This window comes from Mandrillus leucophaeus, unplaced genomic scaffold, assembly GCF_000951045.1.
Source record: "Mandrillus leucophaeus isolate KB7577 unplaced genomic scaffold, Mleu.le_1.0 Scaffold56, whole genome shotgun sequence".
Taxonomy (NCBI): Eukaryota; Metazoa; Chordata; class Mammalia; order Primates; family Cercopithecidae; genus Mandrillus; species Mandrillus leucophaeus.
Window position 1 is genome coordinate 6,923,983 of NW_012106030.1, and position 7,655 is coordinate 6,931,637.

Here is a 7,655-nt window from a genome sequence, read left to right on the forward strand (position 1 = left end):
TCAGGAGTTGGAGACCAGACTGGCCAACATGGTGAAAACCTGTCTCTACTAAAAATACAAAAATTTAACTGGGTGTGGTGGCAGGCACCTGTAATTCCAGCTACAAGGGAGGCCGAGGCAGGAGAATCTCTTGAACCCGGGAGGCAGAGGTTGTAGTGAGCTGAGATCATGCCGTTGCACTCCAGCCTGGGCAGCAAAAGTGAAACTCCGTCTCAAAAAAGAAAAAAAAAAAGAGAAAGAAAGAAAGAAAAAAAATGCCTTGTCAGATACAGACAAATTCCCTTCCATAGGGCTTTTAACATTTGACACTCCCATTAGCCATGTATATGAGTCCTTGTTTTCTCCCAGCCTCATCAGTAGAGTATTTTATTAGTTTTCTGTTGCTCTGTAGAAATTTCCACAATCTTAGTGGCTTAAGACAAAACATGTATTATCTCATACTTTCTGCACCACAGGAATCTAAACAAAGTTCAGTTGGGCCCTGAGCTCAGGGTCTTACAGGGCTGTAAACAAATTGCTGGCCAGTGCATTGTTATCTAGAGGCTTCACTGGAGAAGGATTTGCTTCTAAACTCATTCCAATTATTGGGAGAATTCATTTCTTTGGAGACGTAACACTCATGGCCACTTGCTTCTTCAAGGCCAGTAAGAGATACGTCAAAAAAAGTCTAAGCCCTCTGTTGAAGGACATCCTAATGATTAAATCAAGGTCAACAGGATAATCTCCCTTTCGATAATTTAAAGTATACTGATTTGGGGCCTTAATTACAATTATAAAATCCCACCACCTTTGCCTTATTGAATAACCTAATCATAGGCATAATATCAGAGGTCAGAGATAATGGGTGGCATTTTAGGATTCTACCTACTGTAAGTATGTTGTCAAACTTTTCTGTAGCTGCTAGTCTGATAGTTAAAATGGTTTCTCAGAGTTTTAATTTGCATGTTTCTTATTCTCAGTAAAGTTGAGCATGGTTTTGTATACTTAAGGACCATTTCTCTATCATTTTCTGTGAACTGTCCATTCCTGTCTTTTGCCCGTTTATCTATTGGGCTGTTGGCTTCCCCCTCTCAATGCTTTATAGCTCTTTAAAAATTAGGGAATGTAGTCTTTTATTTGTGAAAGAAATTCCCTATATTTTCTCTTACTTTATCATTTGTCTTTGCTTATGGAAATCATCTGATTTTTAAAATACAGACAATTTCCATTTTAAGACAATGTGTAGACCACCATTGTGTATGTGAAACAAAATATATTTAATGCCCAGGGGCCACCTTCTAGACCATCTTCAATCCTTTAAATAATTCTGTACTAAAATAATCCCCTAAAGATCCTGAGTATATTATTATTAACATCATCTGAGTCTCAAATCCCAAAACCTTCATTAGTAATGTGTTTCATCATTTCACTTTTCTTAGCTGTGCTTATACTCATCAAAGAAATGGTTTGTCAAAAAATAAATTGGTGCAATGTAATTATTATTTATTAATCTGAAGTAAACCAAAAATGAAAAAAAAATTGGTGCAAATATTTGTGGTTGCTAAAGTTTTGTTTTGTTTTTGAGATAGAGTCTCACTCGGTCACCCAGGCTAGAGTACAGTTGTGTGATCTTGGCTTACTGCAAACTCCACCACCTGGGTTCAAGCTATTCTCCTGCCTCAGCCTCCTGAATAACTGGGATTACAGGCGCATGCCACCGTGCCCGGCTAATTTTTGTATTTTTAGTAGAGACAGGGTTTCACCATGTTGGCCATGTTGGTCTTGAACTCCTGACCCAAGGGTGATCTGCCTGCCTTGGCCTCTCTAAGTGCTGGGATTACAGGCATGAGCCATGGCACCCAGTGGTTGCTACCTCCCTATTCCATCATTTAATCCTTTCTAAATTAATATTTTAAAAATTTTATTATTGACCAGATGCAGTGGCTCACGCGTGTAATCCCAGCACTTTGGGAGGCCAGCGTGGGCGGATCACGAGATCAGGAGTTCGAGGCCAGCCTGGCCAACACAGTGAAACTCTGTCTGTACTAAAACTACAAAAAATTAGCTGGATGTGGTGGCGGGCACCTGTAATCCCAGCTACTTGGGAGGCTGAGGCAGGAGAATTGCTTGAACCTGAGGGGCAGAGGTTGCAGTGAGCCGAGATCACGCCATTGCACTCCAGCCCGGGCAACAGTGCGAGACTCCATCTCAAAAAAAAAAAATAAAATAAAAATTATTATTGAAAGTTCCAAACATATATAAAAGTAAAGGGAGTGAATAAAAAATCTTCATGTTCTCATCCATACTGGCCTCAGCAGTTACCAACACAAGGCCAAAACTGTTTCATTTATACCAATGGTTCTCAACTGGGGATGATTTTGCCCCGCAGAAGGTTATTTGACAATGTCTGCAGACATTTTTGGTCTTCACAATTGGGATGTACTCCTGGTAGCTAGAGGGTAGAGGCCAGGGATGCTGCTGAACAGGATACAATGCCCAGGACAGCCCCCAACAACGAACATTTTGCCCAGTCTAAAAGGTCAATAGTGCCCATGCTGAGAAAGCTTGATTTATACCTTTTCCCTTGCTTCTCTCAATAATTATTCAAAGAAAATATAAGGTACAAAATTTCATCTATAATTACCATTTATAGGTAGAAGCTATTACAATAAAACCCATAATATTGTCATTATAACTAATCTTTTTTTAACCCATTGCTAATCAGGTAACCTTAACTCATATCTTACCATCCCAAAATATTCAGTCAGTGTTCAAATTTCCCTTGGGTATTTTTTAAAAATACAGTGTTTAGTTCAGACAAGATCCATACATTGCATTTGGTAATATGTCCCTTATTTGTACTTGATAATACCTTCCTTCTGCTTTTTATTTTAAAAATATTTTAAAATTAATTATTTTTTTGAGACAGGGTCTCCCTTTGTCACCTAGGCTGAAATGCAGTGGTGTAATCATAGTTCACTGCAGCCTCACACTTCTGGGCTCAAGCGATCCTCTTGCCTTAGCCTCCTGAGTAGCTGGGACTACAGGTGTGTGCCACCATGACTGGCTCCTTCTTCTCCCCCTCCTACAACCTCCCATCTTGCTGTTTATTTGTTGAAGAACCAGGTTATTTGTCTTGTTGAATTGCCTACACTTTGGATTTTGCTGATGGCATCCCCATGGTATAGTTTAACATATTTCTCTGTTCCTCAATATTACCTTAGACTAGCAGTAAATCTCCAATTCAGATTCGATTTTTGGTACAAGTGGTATACTTGTTTTTAAAGGGAGATTTCCAGGAAAAAAGTCAGTGAACCTTTGCTTTCTAAGTATAAGCTGGGTGATCTGGGAAATAAATTCTGAACTCTGACAATCTCATATTAGAAGATTTAGGAGCGGAGAGCACCTTCAGATCTTATATTCTCAGTAGTTTTCTTAGATGGACGCTTCACTTGGGATGATGGGCCTTCTCGGCACTCACCTTAGCCTACAGAGTCCTTTGTAATTTCCTGACTTATAGGCCAGTGCCTAAAGGAGACAATTGGAGACCAAGATGAATGGCTTCTAATTTCCTGACAGCCTCTCAACAATTTTGATCTAATTTCTTGGGTATAAGATAATAAACTCCACCCTAGGGACACTGAAAGGACAATATGATTTAAAACAAGGCATTCATGCTATTATTTAGAGGTAAGAACTTTGTAAGAACCAAGTTCTAAAGGAGTATAAGTGTCTTTCTGTGTGAGCACACAGATGCATAGGGATCAACACATCAAAAGTCACTGGGGCTGGGTGTGGTGGCTCATGCCTGTAATTCCAGCACTTTGGGAGGCTGAGGCAGGCAGATCACCTGAGGTTAGGAGTTCAAGACCAGCCTGGCCAACATGGTGAAACCCCATCTCTACAAAAATACAAAAATTCGCCAGGCATGATGGCAGGTGCCTGTAATCCCAGCTACTCGGGAATCTGAGGCAGGAGAATCGCTTGAACCCGGGAGGCAGTGATTGCAGTGAGCCAAGATTGTGCCATTGCACTCTAGCCTGGGTGTCGGTACAAGACTCCATCTCAAAAAAAAAAAAAAAAAATTGGAGCTGCAACCAGTTGGAACAACCACTGTCCTGCAGGTGAATATGTGGAAAAAAAACTTTGCTGAGTAAGCTTTCTCCAAATTCTCCTGTTAATACTTAGTGCTTGTGAAGTAATTCTGCAGACAGAGGCCAGTCTAAAAGCTTCAGGAAAGGGCAAAGCAGCCAGACTCCAAGTCAAGCTCAGCATCACATTATTAGGACTCAAACACCAGAGACTTATGCTTATTTGCTTCAGGAGTGTAAAGGCAGAGACGCTCAGGTCCATCTTTGGGAATGTAACTCTGAAGAACATTCACTGTGAGACAAGGGGGATGTTTGATGATTGTGATCTGCCTGAGCGTAATACCTAACAGTTGGAATTCTCTAGATAAAGCTCCCTTCTAGCTAGTACTATGGCATCTGTGCTTAAAAGTGCTGAGATTCTTCCTCGTTTCTGTTGAGGGAATTTAACCAAAGGACGCTACATTTCTTCATGCCAAGATCTTTTCCTCACAGAGCTATTTAATAAAATCCATAATTTTACCAAAGATAGATTTGGGGGTCAGGGCACTTTTTGCTTTGGGCTTCTTTTTTGATAAGTTTCAAACCATAGATATATGCTTCAAAGCAGGCATTTGTGTCCAATGTAAAAGTGAGAAGATCTGAAATTTTAAAGTTCCAACTGCCTTAAACTAACAAGCAAATTAAAAAGAGAATTGGGCTGGGTGTGATGGCTCATGCCTGTAATCCCAGCAGTTTGGGAGGCCAAGGCAGGTGGATCACTCGAGCTCAGGAGTTCAAGACCAGCTTGGGCAACATGATGAAACCCTATCTCAACTAAAAATACAAAAATCAGCCAGGTGTGGTGACACATATCTGTAATCCCAGCTACTCCGTTGGCTGAAATGGGAGGAGTGCTTGAGCTGAGAAGGTCGAGGCTACAGTGAGCCGTGATTGCACCACTGCATTCTAGCCTGGGTGACAGAGTGACACTTTGTCTTAAAAAAAAGAAAGAAAACAAGAATATATTGAATCGATTAGCCTTATTCTATGAGATTCCTGGGTCAGAGACAAGGACTGTAATGCACACAGCAAAAGCAGTAGCCAGAGCTTCATGGTTGTAACAGTTCTTCATATCTTATTCTATAGGAATTACACAGCCCCAGCATTAAAACAAGTAAGTGAACAAAATGAACGAAAACTCTTGTCCATTTGCTTTCAGAATATAGATTAACTTAGTCATTATGACACTTCACAATGAAAAAATTAAGCCATATTTTGTCTTTGCTAATACTTGATCATTTTTCATAAATTTGTATTTTGCTTAAATATTGAACTACCTCAGTATTTTCCTTTTTTCTTTTCTTTCTCCCTTTTTTTTTTTTTTTTTTTTTGAGATGGAATCTTCCTCTGTCACCTAGGCTGGAGTACAGTGGTACAAGCTCAACTCACTGCAACCTCCACCTCCTGGGTTCAAGCGATTCTCCTGCCTCAGCCTCCCGAGTAGCTGGGATTACATGTGGGTGCTACCAAACCCGGCTAATTTTTGTATTTTTAGTAGAGATGGGGTTTCACCATGTTAGCTAGGCTGGTCTCAACCTCCTGACCTCAGCTGTTTTCTTTCTTAAGAAAGAATTCAGTGTGAGTCCATAAAGTTAAAAGCAAGTTTATTAAGAAAGTAAAGGAATTAAGAAACGGCTACTCCACAGACACAGTAGCCCTGAGGGCTAATGGTTGACCATTTTTATGGTTATTTCTTTATTATATGCTAAACAAGGGGTGGATTATTCATGTCTCCCCTTTTTAGATCATATAGGGTAACTTCCTGTCGATGCCATGGCATTTGTAAACTGTCATGGTGCTGGTGGAAGTGTAGCAGTGAGGACAACCAGAGGTCACTCTCGTCACCATCTTGATTTTGGTGGCTTCTTTATTGCAACCTGTTTTATTATCACTGTCTTTATGACCTGTATTTTGTGTCAACCTTCTATCTCATCCTGTGACTTAGAATGCCTTAACTGTCTGGGAATTCAGTCCCATAGGTTTTAGCCTTATTTTACCCAGCTCCTAGTCAAGATAGAGTTGCTCCGGTTTACACGCCTCTGACAGTGGATTATGGGCGTAAGCCACTGCACCCAGCCTACCTCAAGATTTTTGTTGGTTTCTTACACATATGCTGTTACTTCCATTCATATTCCATGATCCTCCCCCCTTTTCCTAATGTCCATGAATAATAGCCTATGTCTCTTGTATTATTTTTACATTATTCAAAAAATTTTCTGACAAATTTGTTTTTGGAATACATCCTGTGTTTTCACAAGCATTACTACAGAGGACAGACCTTCCTGAGACTGGTGATGTATAATGTCAAAAGTTTAAAATCTGGATCTCACATATCAAAACTTTCTCAGAAGTTATTCTTATGTTTCATTATGAACATGATAAACAGACTTTCAAAGTGAGGGGGTTTTCACCTCTTGAAAGCTCTTTAACAAGTAGGATCTGCTCAGCATGCTACACAGACAGTAAAGTTGCAGTGACCATAAAAAAGGAAGAGGTCCACACAACTGGGAAGAACTGCACAGGTAGTTTCTTTGTACAGTCTATACTGTTTCCTCCCACTCTGAAGTGAGGAACAAGCAATTGAGAAGTGTAGAATGCAAAAACTGAAAAGCTTTCTGTTACAGGTTGAATTGTGTTCCCAAATTCACCTGTTGATGTCTTAACACCCCAGAGGTAATCAAATTGAAATGAAGTTAATTAGGATGAGCCCTAATGCAATCTGACTGTTGTCCTTATAAAAAGGGGAAATTCAAACATAGAGACGTGCATAGAAGGAAGATGTGCAGAGACATAGGGAGATTAGCCTAATCAAAAAGCGCAAATTGAAGAAATGGAAAACTAGCTCTCATGATCAAGTAAATTTAGCATAAAAGTATAATTGATAGTGAAGGTATAAAATGTAAAACCATCATTTAAACCTTTCCTCTGTCATTCATAGCTTTCTTGTTTCAGAATTGCAATGGAAGAAGATTTTCCTATTGTGTGGAATTTCATTGAAATGGTATAGAATTTGGGTCTGGGGAAATGTTTGTGTGGCCTCCTTAAACCAGTTGTTGTGATTTTATTGTTAGTGAGTTAATTAGAACACAGAGATTTTCTTCGAAAACAAAAATGTAACAACTAGCAGACCAAAATGTCTTTTGCAATAATAAACTTCTCAGAATCAATACTCACTGCTTTGAAACCCAAAATGAAAATACTCCTTTATAGCAAGAAGAGGAACTATAAGCTTTATGTTTATCATGAATGAATGAACAAACTGTGGAAGTTAGATTTACTATTTTGACTAGTTGGTGTTTCAAAGTCAAACGACATTGCTTTTGCTTACCACTGCTAACCAGAATTCCTTTTTAAAATTTTTTTTTGAGACGAAGTCTCGCTCTGTCGCCCAGGCTGGAATGCATTGGCAAGATTTTGGCTCACTGCAAGCTCCACCTCCCGGATTCGCGCCATTCTCCTGCCTCAGCCTACCGAGTAGCTGGGACTACAGGCGCCTGCCACCACGCCCGGCTAATTTTTTCTATTTTTTAGTAGAGACAGGGTTTC

General features: G+C 39.8%; 1 pseudogene; it reads right to left on the reverse strand.

Annotated features, from left to right (window-relative positions):
• The window catches only part of LOC105552514, a 37,117-nt pseudogene that overhangs the window by 26,815 nt on the left and 2,647 nt on the right, over window positions 1-7,655 (reverse strand).